Source organism: Equus quagga, chromosome 12, assembly GCF_021613505.1.
Source record: "Equus quagga isolate Etosha38 chromosome 12, UCLA_HA_Equagga_1.0, whole genome shotgun sequence".
NCBI classification, from domain to species: domain Eukaryota; kingdom Metazoa; phylum Chordata; class Mammalia; order Perissodactyla; family Equidae; genus Equus; species Equus quagga.
The window spans coordinates 48,787,932-48,800,427 of NC_060278.1; positions in this window are offsets into that span (position 1 = coordinate 48,787,932).

Consider the following 12,496-nt stretch of genomic DNA (forward strand, 5'->3'; position numbering starts at 1 on the left):
ATTGGGAGGGTTATAAATGAAGTAGTGAGCATAAACAACTTATTAGAGATATATGATTGTATAGAGAGCGTAGGAACAAAGGAACCAGGAAAGGATTTTTTTGTTTAATTCTGAGAGATTTTTGCCTGCTTATGTGTGGGAGGGTGCCTAAGAAAAAAGGAAAAAATAACCAGGGGTAGAGGGAAGGACAGTTGACAATCTTATAAGAAAGAAGGGGAAAGAAGACAGAGTTCAGTTCACACCTGGGGACATGGGGAGCCCCCTCGTCCATTACAACAGAGGATTTTGTGGCTGTGCTGGGGTTGAAGTCGTTCCTATTTGATGGCTTCTCTTTGATCTGGGAGGTGGAAGGTGTGATTGTCTGCTGAGTTTGAAATGCAGGTGACAGAAGAAAGTGGTCTGATTTTCGAAAATAGAGTAGTTTTCTGTGAGGGACAGGTGACAGAGTCAACAAGGAGTTTAGAGTGCTCAAGTGCTGTTCTGATGAGATGGACAAGCTGGCAGCTGGATTTATCAAGGTTCAGGTTTTCCAGGAGAAAGAAAATATGGGGAAATAAGGAGACTGAAAAAAAGTGTGGGTGGTGTGATGGGCCACGAAATCTAAGCTGAAGAGGAAAAGAAGTGAGGCAGTGGTACATGGTACCAAAGGAGAAAGCACAGTGATGGGTCAATGAAGTTAAAATCCTGCTAAGATGAACATAGCGTGGTGAAGTAATTAAGGGAGCAAGCTGAAATAAGTAGGAGGTTGGGGTCTTGTTTTTTACAATGAAGTTATGTCTCACTTGCCATCAAAATCCATAACCTATGCCTCTTTACAGCCTGTCAAGAATTGTCTGGTCATAGACAGGAGAGCTTGAGAATTAAGCCCTTGAACCTTTCTTTTTCACTGAATAGATATTGACAGTGGGCAGTGCCTACCGCAAGCACAGAGGAAATACTTTGTGGAGTTGCCAGGACGAAAAACACAGCCAAGACAGAGCGCCTAAATTATATGAAGCTCCCTGTTAGAGGAAATAGGGTTTCCAAGGCAAAGTAAATGTGTGTTTTCAGAGAGTATTAAAACACTACTGTTGCATAACTATGAAGCACACCTGGGTGGTTGCCATGTCTTCGCTATTGTGAATTACACTGCAATGAACTGGGGGGGTGCCAATATCTCCTTGGGATCCTGATTTCAATTCTTTTGGATAAATACCCAGAAGTGGGATTGCTGGATCATATGTTAGTTCTATGTTTAATGTTTTGAGGACCCTCCATACTGTTTTCCATAGTGGCTGCACCAGTTTACATTCCCACCAACCGTGCCCAAGGGTTCCCTTTTCTCTGTACCCTCACCAACACTTGTTATTTCACGTCTTTTTTTTTTTCTTTTTGCAAGGAAGGATTCGCCCTGAGCTAACATTTGTTGCCAATATCTCCTCTCTTTTTTCTTCTCCCCAGAGCCCCCTAAGCATGGTTGTGTATCTTAGTTCTAAGTCCTTCTAATTCTTCTATGCGAGGTGGTGCCACAGCATGGCAACTGACAGATGGGTGTTGTGGTTCCCTGACCAGGAAGTGAACCTGGGCCGCTGAGACGAGAGTGGGGAACCTTAACTGCTAGGCCATGAGGGCTGGCTCTTCTTGTCTTTTTGATAATAGCCATTCTAACAGGTGTGAGGTGATATCTCATTGGGTGAAGGTGGTCAAAGGGTCCAAACTTCCAGTTATAGGATGAATAAGTTCTGGAGATCTAATGTACGGCATGGTACATTTTTGAAAGTTGCTAAGAGAGTAAATCTTAGAAGTTCTCACCATGCACACAAAAAATTGTAATTATGTGAGGTGGTGGATATGTTAACTAGTGGTAATCATTTTACAATATATACGTATATCAGATCATTTCATTGCACACCTTAAACTTATACAATGTTATATGTTGATTATATCTCAATAAAGCTGGAAAAAAATGAAGCACTTCTGTTCTCAGGATAGGCATGAGATCCAATGTTGATGCTCGTAAAGTTGCAATATACCCTCCTCTTCTGTGCTTCCTTCCAGTTTTTGTAACCTTTCTCTTCTTTGATCCCCAGAGCGCCCCCCACCCCAACCTCATAGCTTTATTACTTTTTTTTTTTTTGAGAAAGATTAGCCCTGAGCTAACATCTGCCACCAATTCTCCTCTTTTTGCTGAGGAAGACTGGCCCTGAGCTAACATCTGTGCCCATCTTCCTCCACTTTATATGTGGGATGCCTACCACAGCATGGCGTGCCAAGCAGTGCCATGTCCACACCCAGGATCTGAACCGGCGAACCCCAGGCTGCCGAAGCAGAACGTGTGCACGTAACCGCTGTGCTACTGGGCCGGCCTCATGGCTTTATTACTTTTTTGCTACAACTCAACTAGGGGATACTTTTCAGGCTGTGTCCACAGCATTTGATTATGTGGTGAAGACTTCCTCTTGAAATTTGCTCTTTTCTTGTAATTTCTTTCACTTGCTGTTGTTCTCCTCCATTTTAAATGATCCTTTTTCAGTCCCCTTAATGCCCTTCTCTTTCTCCATTCATCTCTTAAGTGTTGACACGCCCAGAGTCTTGATCACTGACCATCACAGAAGACATTATTTTTTGCTTACCCATGTCTCTTGCATTCCCATATGCTAATTGCATGTCCATTTTCCCCTTCCTCATTAGTAACAAAACCTGTTTAAAACAGCTTAAAAACTGGTTGTTCCAGCCTCTCTTGCCGGGGCACATGATCATGTGCCTAGGATGTCCAACTATCTCGGTTTGCTTGGGACTCAGGGGTTTTCTGAACTGTGAGACTTTCAGTAATAAGACTGGGAAAATCCCAGGCAAATCTGGATGAATTGGTCACCTTACATCTAACTTAGTTCTAGCCAATGGTAAATGAAGGAAATGTCATGTGGGGTGTAGCTTTCTCGTTAAAAGAGAGTGGGTGTGCTCTCCTGCTCTCTCTGCCTGATGAGATTATTGGAGCTCCAACAACCATCTTGGAACTTGAGTTGATTTGAGGAAGCAGAGCAGAAAACTAGGTGCTTGAGTCCCTGACGATGCTGTGGAGCCATCCCAGCATTATGCTTTTTCCATTATTCTGGATTTTTTTTTTCAGCTGAACCTAATCTCAGGGGTTAGTCCATCTTCTTCCCTCCCCTCCCCCTCCCCTCCTCTCCCCTCCCCTCCCCTCCCCTTCCCTTCCTTTCGTACTCCTAAAGTAGAAGGGCAACTTCTTCCACTTTAACGGCTTACGTTATCACTTGTTTGGTCCTCCACAGAGCCCTAGGATCCATGTGTGTAGCTCTATTAGACAGCTCTACTTAAATACCTCATGTGCCAAAGCAAAACTCAACATCCTTGTGTGAAAAGTACGCTCCTCTACTGCATGTCTTATCTTGGTGCATACACTGATTTCAAGTTGTCCCAGATAATAGTCTGGTAGTCATTCTTGAATTTCTCTCTTCTTTATATCTCACATCCAATTGATGGCCAATCTTTCTTAAATATATATCTAAAATCTGACTTCTTTACTCTAAATAAACATGTGTTGGTTTCGTTTCTCATTAGGTGTCTCCTGGGTCATTAAACTGTCTCAACTATTTATAAAGTACTACGCTATTATTGATAGTGATGCCAGAATTATCTTTTTAGAATGCAAGTGTGACCATGTACCTCCCCTGGATTAAAACCTTTGCTGTTGCCTTCAGGGAATAATGTCAAGGTAATAGTTAGGTCTATAATGTGCTTCAGAGCTGGCCCGCTCTACCCCTGCCATATCACCTTGTGCCAGTCCATCACATGGATGCTCATACTGGACGGACATACTGATTTAATATGCCAGATACTCCCTCACTGCAGGGCAGTTTCACATGCAGCTTCTTCCACCTGGAACACCTTTCTCCCAACTGTGATCGAATGCTAAAACAGAGGTTCCCAAAGTTTCTTGGTTTGTGACACTTTTAGCGACTCAGTAAGTTTTTCACAGTGTCCACAGGTGTTAATACATATTCATGTCCTAACAACTCAGTAGCCATTTAAAAAAGTAATACACTTACCTTGAAAGAAAAACATTTTATATTTCTTTCTTCACTGTAATTACTTGTTAGTGAGAGGTGTGCGTCTCTTGGGTATTACACACCTTCTCAAACCTTATGATTGGATTGGACCTTGCCACTCTTATTTCTCATGCCACATTGATTTTTTGCACAGTAGTAGCTTTTTACCCAGAAACCACAGCTCTATCAAGATACATCATCAAAGGGAATATTCCTTTGTTAAACCTAATGTTAGACCCGTGAGCTACCTTGAGGTAGTATTTCACACGCTGTCTGAATTGCTGTGTTTCCTTAGACATTTAGAATTATCCCGTGATTCTCCAATCAGTTTCCTGTAGTGCCCCAGAGTGACTTGGCACGTAGTTTGGAAACCATGATGCTAAAAAGACTGGCATTGAAAGTAGTGCCACAATAATTTATTCTTTCTTTAAAAAATGTAGTGATTGTTCTGTTCAAGACATGGTAATTGCCAAGTCACTGTGAGCTAAGAGTCTGCAAGTCTAACATTCTTATCTCGGGCTTCACTGTAAGTCTAAGAATTTCGGCCTTAAGTGGTGTTTGAGTTTAAAGGATGGACTGGATATATCAAGTTAGAAAGGAAGGCTAAAGTTAAGACTAAAACTATAAACAACAGGAAATTCTCCCTTGTCTTATTATAGTGATACAGTGGGCATTGAAGTGCACCACCAAGGTTGCTCCTTCCATTCATTTGCCAGCTGCCGGAGGACAGCTCCTGATAGATCCTGAGAACTGCACTTGGTCAAAGTGAGCTTCCTTGCACAAGGTTATGTTCTTTCCTTGGTGGCAGTCCACATCTGATGACTGCTCAATGTAGCCTTACAAAGGCTTGGTCCTTGGCTAAATTTGGGACATCTCTGAGGAGCCATCACTGCTCCAGAGCTCCCCAAGGGAATGGCTTAGACCTCTGTTGAGCTGCATCACAGTTCATTCTCTCCCTCTGCCTAGTCCTGTTTCCCCCATTTGCTCAGAGATTTTAGTCCCAAGAATGTTTCTCGATAAACGTGCTACACACAAATCTCCATCTTAGAGTGGAGCCAGAGACCTTGACATAAGACAAGTTGTTAAGATGATCATATAAAACATCCTTTAATCAAAATATTATTTTTACTTATGATATACCCTTTTGAAGTAGTATGAATTTGTTGCTTTGAATTTGTTCTGTTCTATCAATATCATTATACGATGCTAAGTACAAACTCTTAGGGACAATAGGTTTAGCTATTTCTTATTTCCCCAATCAATTTTCAAAATTTTGTCTTCGTCATATTGTGATAAAACAAAAGAGAGAAAGAGAGTGCTATATTTAGCATTTGACATGTTTCCCTTTCCCATTAAAAATTAACACATAAATTCTAAGGTTTGGGAAAATTTTGTAACACAGGAAATGATGATCCACACATTTAGTATCTATAATCTTTTAGCATTTAAAAACAACAAATATAAAGTTCTTAATTGTTTTTAGTAAACAAATTGTCTTCAGTATACTTCGTTAGAGGCAAACACGGGTATAAATAAGAGTATGACGTAAATAAGAGGATTTTTTTTTCTCATTTTATTGCCTCTCCAAAGACATGAAACAATGACCTGACTGTATTTGTGCAACTCGGAGTCTTCTTAGAAGTCAAATAAATATAAATTCAGAATTTTGAGCCAGCTCTGATGGCCTAGTCGTTAAAGTTCGGTGCTCTCCACTCTGGTGGCCTGGGTTCAGTTCCTGGGCTCAGAACCACACCGCTCGTCTGTCAGTAGCCATGCTGTGGCGGTGGCCCACATGAAGGAACTAGAAGGACTTACAACTAGAATATATACAACTACGTATTAGGGCTTTGGAGAGGGAAAAAAACCCCAGAATTTTTTTTGTATATTGATTTTTTAAATATTAAATAGTCAGGGGTATAGTAAGAGCAAAGGCAGGGTCAGAGTAGTAGTAACACTGTCACAGAAGAACAATGGCTGACATAAAGCTTGGCAGTGGTGTGTACCATGGAGAAAGGCAGAGGGCTGGGATCCATCCAGCCTGAGAACTGGGCTGTTCTGGGTTGAGGAGCGTCAGAAGCTAATGGAGCATCATCTAGGCACACTGGAGGGACCTCAGGTGATTCTGCAATAAGATCCAGGTACGTATGGCACAGCAATCAGAGTTAGTGCTCTTATATGAATCTGGCATTTCTGGATAGGTGTGTATAATGAGCAGAAAGGTAAGAGGGTCCTGGATCCACAAAATATATTGTTAAACTACATCTTTGCTGTTTATTTTTAGAGTTATTGTGGGAGAAATTAAAGAAATTTCTCGATTCATTTCTTCAAGGTTAAAGTCACTTTTTTTTTTCGGGTGAGGAAGATTGGCCCTGAGCTAACATCTGTTGCCAATCTTCCTCTTTTTACTTGAGGAAGATTGTCACTGAGCTAACATCTGTGCCAGTCTTCCTCTATTTCGTATGTGGGACACCACCACAGCGTGGTTGATGAGCAGTGTGTACATCTGCGCCCAGGATCCCAACCCACGAACCCTGGGCCACTGAAGCAGAGCACGTGAACTTTATCACTATGCCACCAGGCTGGCCCCAAAATAACTTTTTAAAAAAATTGACAATATAACTCTTTCAATTTTATCTGCATTTGGGTCCATTTTAGAATGAGCACAATTAAGATAGTAGTTGAGAGATAGCCATTATGAAAAAAACCCAAATTCATGACTCATTTTTGCCAAAAGATGGTGCTCATGTATCTGCTAAGACCGTTTAGGCAGCTATGAAGGGAAAAACAGCATTCTTTCAAAGAATCTGAAGGTATGAAACCTAAGGCGGTGGAATAATAACAATAAAAGTGAATTTCACCAGATTGCATTTGAAATGTAAACACCTAAATTTAAAAGATATGCTTTCCTGAAAATGTATTATTAAACAGCAGCCTCCCAGTAGAGAGTTAACATACCAAATTAAAACACTTGTAAAAGATGCAGGATTCTGCAACCATTTTGCTATCTTCCATTTCCAATACTGAAGATAGGATGAAACTAGAACAATGTAAAAAAATATATATATAAAATAATATGTCAAAGGCATACAGGCTAGTTTGAAACTCTGGATTTCATTGTTTTGCTATATAAAAATGAAGACTGGTTTCTGTCTGCATAAGATGCGTAATTTAGCATCTCCAATAGCAACTATTGAGCACCTACTGTATACGTGGCACTGTGATAAGTGTTTTACATCCAGATTTTCACTTCATCCTCAAAATAGCTTTAAGAAGTAGCGAATTACTCTCAACAAATCCATCCTACAGAGGTCGATAGTGAAGCTAATTGAGAGATGGCAAATATTTGGAGCCAATATTTGAACCCAAGCCATCTAATTTCAAAGCTCATGGTCTTAACCACTATGCTATTCCAACTCTGTAAATATTTTGCTTAAAATTTGAGTCCCAGGTTTATAGAACATATTTAAACTTTCCCAGGTTACCGTTACTCTTGTGTGTAGTCATTTGTTTTTCATAAACACATTTGAAGTGTAGGCATATGTTCTAGAGTCCTACGTCTTTAGACAGAATGCTAACAGTGCCACCTACTAGTGGTGTCATCTAAGATAAGTTTCTTTATCTAGAAAATCACCACAGTAGAGCTTACTTTAAGAACTGTTGTGAGAAACAGAAATAATACACATATAGTGCTTATATTCAGTACATGCTTGGTGTATGGGAGTAATTGTTTTCAGAAAATCTCTAACAGGCTGTGATTTCATCTACAGGCAGACTAAATTGTCAGTGGGAAAAAGTTCTATGAAGAAAATGACTAAGGCAAACATTCATCCTTTGGGTTAAATTAGAACATATATTTCTAGTATAAGTCTATTCAACTCTAAAACATTCATTGCTTCAGAATTGTCCATATGAAGATTATATTTTCAGTTGCAGAATAATTCTTTACTCAGAGATTCATAAAATGATACATTTTGAAGTTGTAATCTGTTTTAATGCATTCGTAATGTGATAGAATTGACATGTTTTGTAAAGGAAATTACATAAAGTGAGATGAAAATGAAAACGATTATTCCAAATCATCAAATCCTAGTACTTTCATTACTGAATCAAGATTATGTAAAACTTTATGATGTTAATTATTTTGCTTATTTCTTTTACCCGTAAAGTTCTAGATTGGTTTATATTCCTGGGAAAAACCCTGTGACGAGTCATAACTGAACCAAAATTTTACTGAATTGAAATAATTATCTTGGAAATAATGAGTATACAACAAACTTATTAAGTGAGGGCTGCACATACATCTAAGGTATTCAGGTTTATTTGTATATTTTGTGTTTTGACTAATATTAGATTTACTTTAAAACCAAATACGTATTCCCAAATACCTAATTATAGCTGTTTCCATTGTGTTTTTTTCAGTTATAATTCTCCAGTATAATTTAAATGTACGAGCTCCCCAAAGTCATAACATAAATATATGTTTAAAAAATCCTCAGTCCCTTGGTGAATGTACTTTAACACATCACCTCCTGCATTTCATTACATGGATTAGTCTTTAAAAAGGGAGAACAGCTGGCTTCACCTGCTGTATAACATCCTCTCATACTATTTTCCAGGCCGAATAACCCCAATTCCCTTAGCCTCTCATCCTAAATCCTATTTTCTAACATTTAAATTACTCTGCTGATCAACCTGGCCCTCTTCAAATTTACTCACCTCTCTGTTATGCTAAGCAGTCATAATTCATTAACCAGTTTTCAATCAGTAATAAAGCAGCTGCCACTCACCGTGGTCCCTGCTCTATGAGAAATGGCCCACACGGAACACTGCTACTGACACATCAGATGGAGTTGTTTCCAACTACTCTTTGGACCCACATATTTGTTTATATTCATATCTATCAAATTAAAATGTATTAGTATGCACTATGAGCTGGGCCTGTTTCTCTCATTCATCAGACTCGTATTGGTATCTGCAATGTTCTTGGCTGTGCTGTGATCCAGGATAAACAATACAGACTTGTCCACTTGGTCTTCTATTCCAGTGGGGGAGTCAAATAATAACTGAAACAAACTGTCATTATTATGAAAAAATAAAGTATTCGTGCTGAGAAGAAAAATAAAACACTTAAAAAGAGAAGAAAGTGTAGGCATGATAAGTGAGAAGTCAAGTATGGTTATCTCTTCTCTTTATTTGCTGGAAGATTAAAGTCTGAATCTATAATATTATAATAATAATGATACTGATAAAAGCTAATATTTATTGAGTGGTAACTAGGGGTAATCATGCATTATATCAACCACTGCATATGCATTATCTCATTGAATCGTCGCAAAAATTCTACAACACAGATATTATTACTAGTCCTTTTTGCTAATGCTAAAACTGAGGCTCAAAGAGTTTGAGTAACTTCCTGAGGTTATCCAGTGACTAGCTGGCAAGGCCTGAAAGCAAAATCAGGTCTTTATGAGTTTAGAGCTTAATTTCTTAACCCCCCATGTGGCACTGTTGGGATAAGAGTGGGAAAGGAAATTCTCTGCTTTTTCTGTAGTTCTGAGAAACAATAATCATTAAAACAAAAACTTTGTCCTCCTAAGAAAAGACCCACTCTTCCCAGAAGGGTATTTCGTGACTATCTTTTATTACTCCAGCGTGTCCTTGGGGGTCTCCCCCCATCACCCCACTCCAAGGAGCTTTACAAAATATTCCTTCCAAATCTGATAGTACTCTCCCTGAGATTAGTAAACAAGATTTTCTTGTTAGGAAACTGGATCAGCTTGATTCTTTTCTTTTTTTTAAATGATGTCAGTTGATATGGGCAATTTGACTGGGTGTTCTCCCCCTTAACCTACTGCTTCAGGAACCAGTGAGGAGTAACTATTCCAGGTGCAACACAGGATCAGGAACAAAGGGCTCAAGATCTTGAGTCTGATCAGGTCTTGCATCTGTCTACTCAGGGCATATGAATCCCATGGTGTAGACTCTAATGCTCTGGGGAATTGGGAAATAAACATGGAGAAAAATCCAGGCTTTTGTGTCTGGGTTGCCCAAACTGCTAGCTAGACCAATGCACACTAATAATCAAATTCTTGTAACCTTAGCCACATGATCTAGCTAACCTCTTTACATTAACAGTATGTTTGGCACAAAGCTTGTGTGAAGAAATACATTCACTGTCTTCTGGTCTGTAGGATTTCAGCTGAGAAGTCTGCCGATAGCCTTATGGGCTTTCCTTTGTATATCACTTTTTGCCTTTCTCTTACCACTTTTAGGATTCTCTCTTTATCTTTAATTTTGGACATTTTAATTATAATGTGTCTTGGTGTGGGCCTCTTGGTGTTCATCTTGGTTGGTGCTCTCTGTGCTTCCTGTACTTGGATGTCTGTTTCCTTCCTTAGGTTAGGAAAGTTTTCAGCTATTATTTCTTCAAATAGATTCTCTCCCTCTTTGTCTTACATAAGGCCACTTCTCCAAGCTCAGGAGACATAGCTGACTCACCTAATACATAGATATAAGCACAGAGAAAAAGGCATAATGAGGAGGCAAGGGAATACATTCCAAGCAAGGGAACAGGACAAAACCCCAGAAAAAGAACTAAATGAAACAGAAATAAGCAATTTACCTGAAAAAGAGTTCAAACAAAAACTCATAGCGATGCTGACTGATATTGGGAGAAGACTGGATGAACACAGTAAGAACGTCAACAAAGAATTGGAAAATATAAAAAAGAACCAATCAGAAATGAAGAATACAATACTGGAAATGAAAAATTCACTAGAGGGACTCAATAGCAGAGTAGAGGATACAGAAGAACAGATCAGCAAGCTAGGTGAAAGACTAGAGGAAATCACCCAAGCTGAACAGATAAAAGAAAAAAGAATTAGACAGAATGAGAACAGTCTAATGGAACTCTGGGACAATATCAAGTGCACTAACATTCGTATTATAGGCGTCCCAGAAGGAGAAGCGAAAGACAAAGAAATACGTTTAAAGGAAACCCTCTAAGGTAGTTTATCCCCTTGACCATTGATGACTATGTTTAAATCCTGGATAATGGCGGGATTAACATCAAGGTCAGGATTTTCTATAATTCCCTACTCTCTGGTTCCTCATTGAAGGTTATTGACTTTACTCTTGCCTCTCTTTTTTGTTCACTGTCTCCACTGAAGGGACCGCCCTTCCCACATCATTGCTTCTGTAGACTTCACTTTCCCATCTATTGCTATTTTTTCCCACCCACTGGATGTGCCAATCCACACTCTTTCCTGAACACACTTCAATAGATAAGATTGATGGGAAAGAAAAGCTGCTACCTATCTTTCACATGGATGCCTTTCAGTGACAGCTCTCCCTCTGGCTCTGCTCCTGGCTCTGCTCATATTCCCAGTGGCAATGCCCCTCTTTGGGCATGTTCCACTTAGACACTGGGCTTGGCTTGTGTGGGATTAGTAATCCTTTTCTGGCTAAATTTATGATGTTCTGCTTTCTTTCTGTAGGAGACAGTGTCAGGCTCATTATGTTGAAATAATGTTTGCTGCTTAAAAGTTCTTGCATAGAACATTGAGCTCTTCAGGGAAAAGATACTGTATAAATCCAATAAAGAATGAATACATAAATAATAAGAGGCTGGTCAATGCTGAATATAGTGAGATTTTTTTTGCTACTGTGTAAGAGGCACTATAAATTACAATTTTTCAAAAGCGTGGCAGTCTTATTAAAAGAGAGAAGATGGTCAGATATTTCCTTTTTCTCCTGAGGATAAAAGAAGAAGAAATGGGTTTAAATTATAGCAGAAAGAATTTGGGTTAGATATAGTTTGTTTCTACAGGGCTATTTTATTTAAGTAGATTTGGTCAGCATGTGAAGGTTATTAAAAATGAACTGATGAACAAATGGACCTGCAAATGATGCTAATTCTGTTTCGCACAACCTGTTTTCCATGCTGTGGGGACATTCTTCATGTGCTGGATGACTGTGTGTATGAGGGAAAGACAACTATATTGAATTGAGTTTCGTTCCTGACTCATGAGTTGAGGTAGCGTGGTGTCCCAAGCATAAGCTTGGGGATCTGAAAAACCAATATATTCCAAACCTAGTTTAACTTTGTGAGCTTGGACAACTTAGTAGTCCTCTCTGAACCTGTTTTCTCAACTTGAACTTGGGGATGATACCACCTACCTATTAAGACTATCAAGCAACTTAAAAGTGAATATATGTCGCATGCATGGCATAGTGATTGGCACATAAGCTCCCAATAGCTGTGGGTTAAATCAGACCTGTAGTGTCATTATTCAGATGTCTTTAAATCTCCAATAAGTTACTGAGAACAAGTATCACCTTTACCTCTTCACTCTCTTCTTTCCCCTCTGTCTTTTCTCCTTTTCTGTGTCAAAACTGAATTGGCCATTTACTAGGTAACCATATTCTATATTAGGCACTTCAAACAA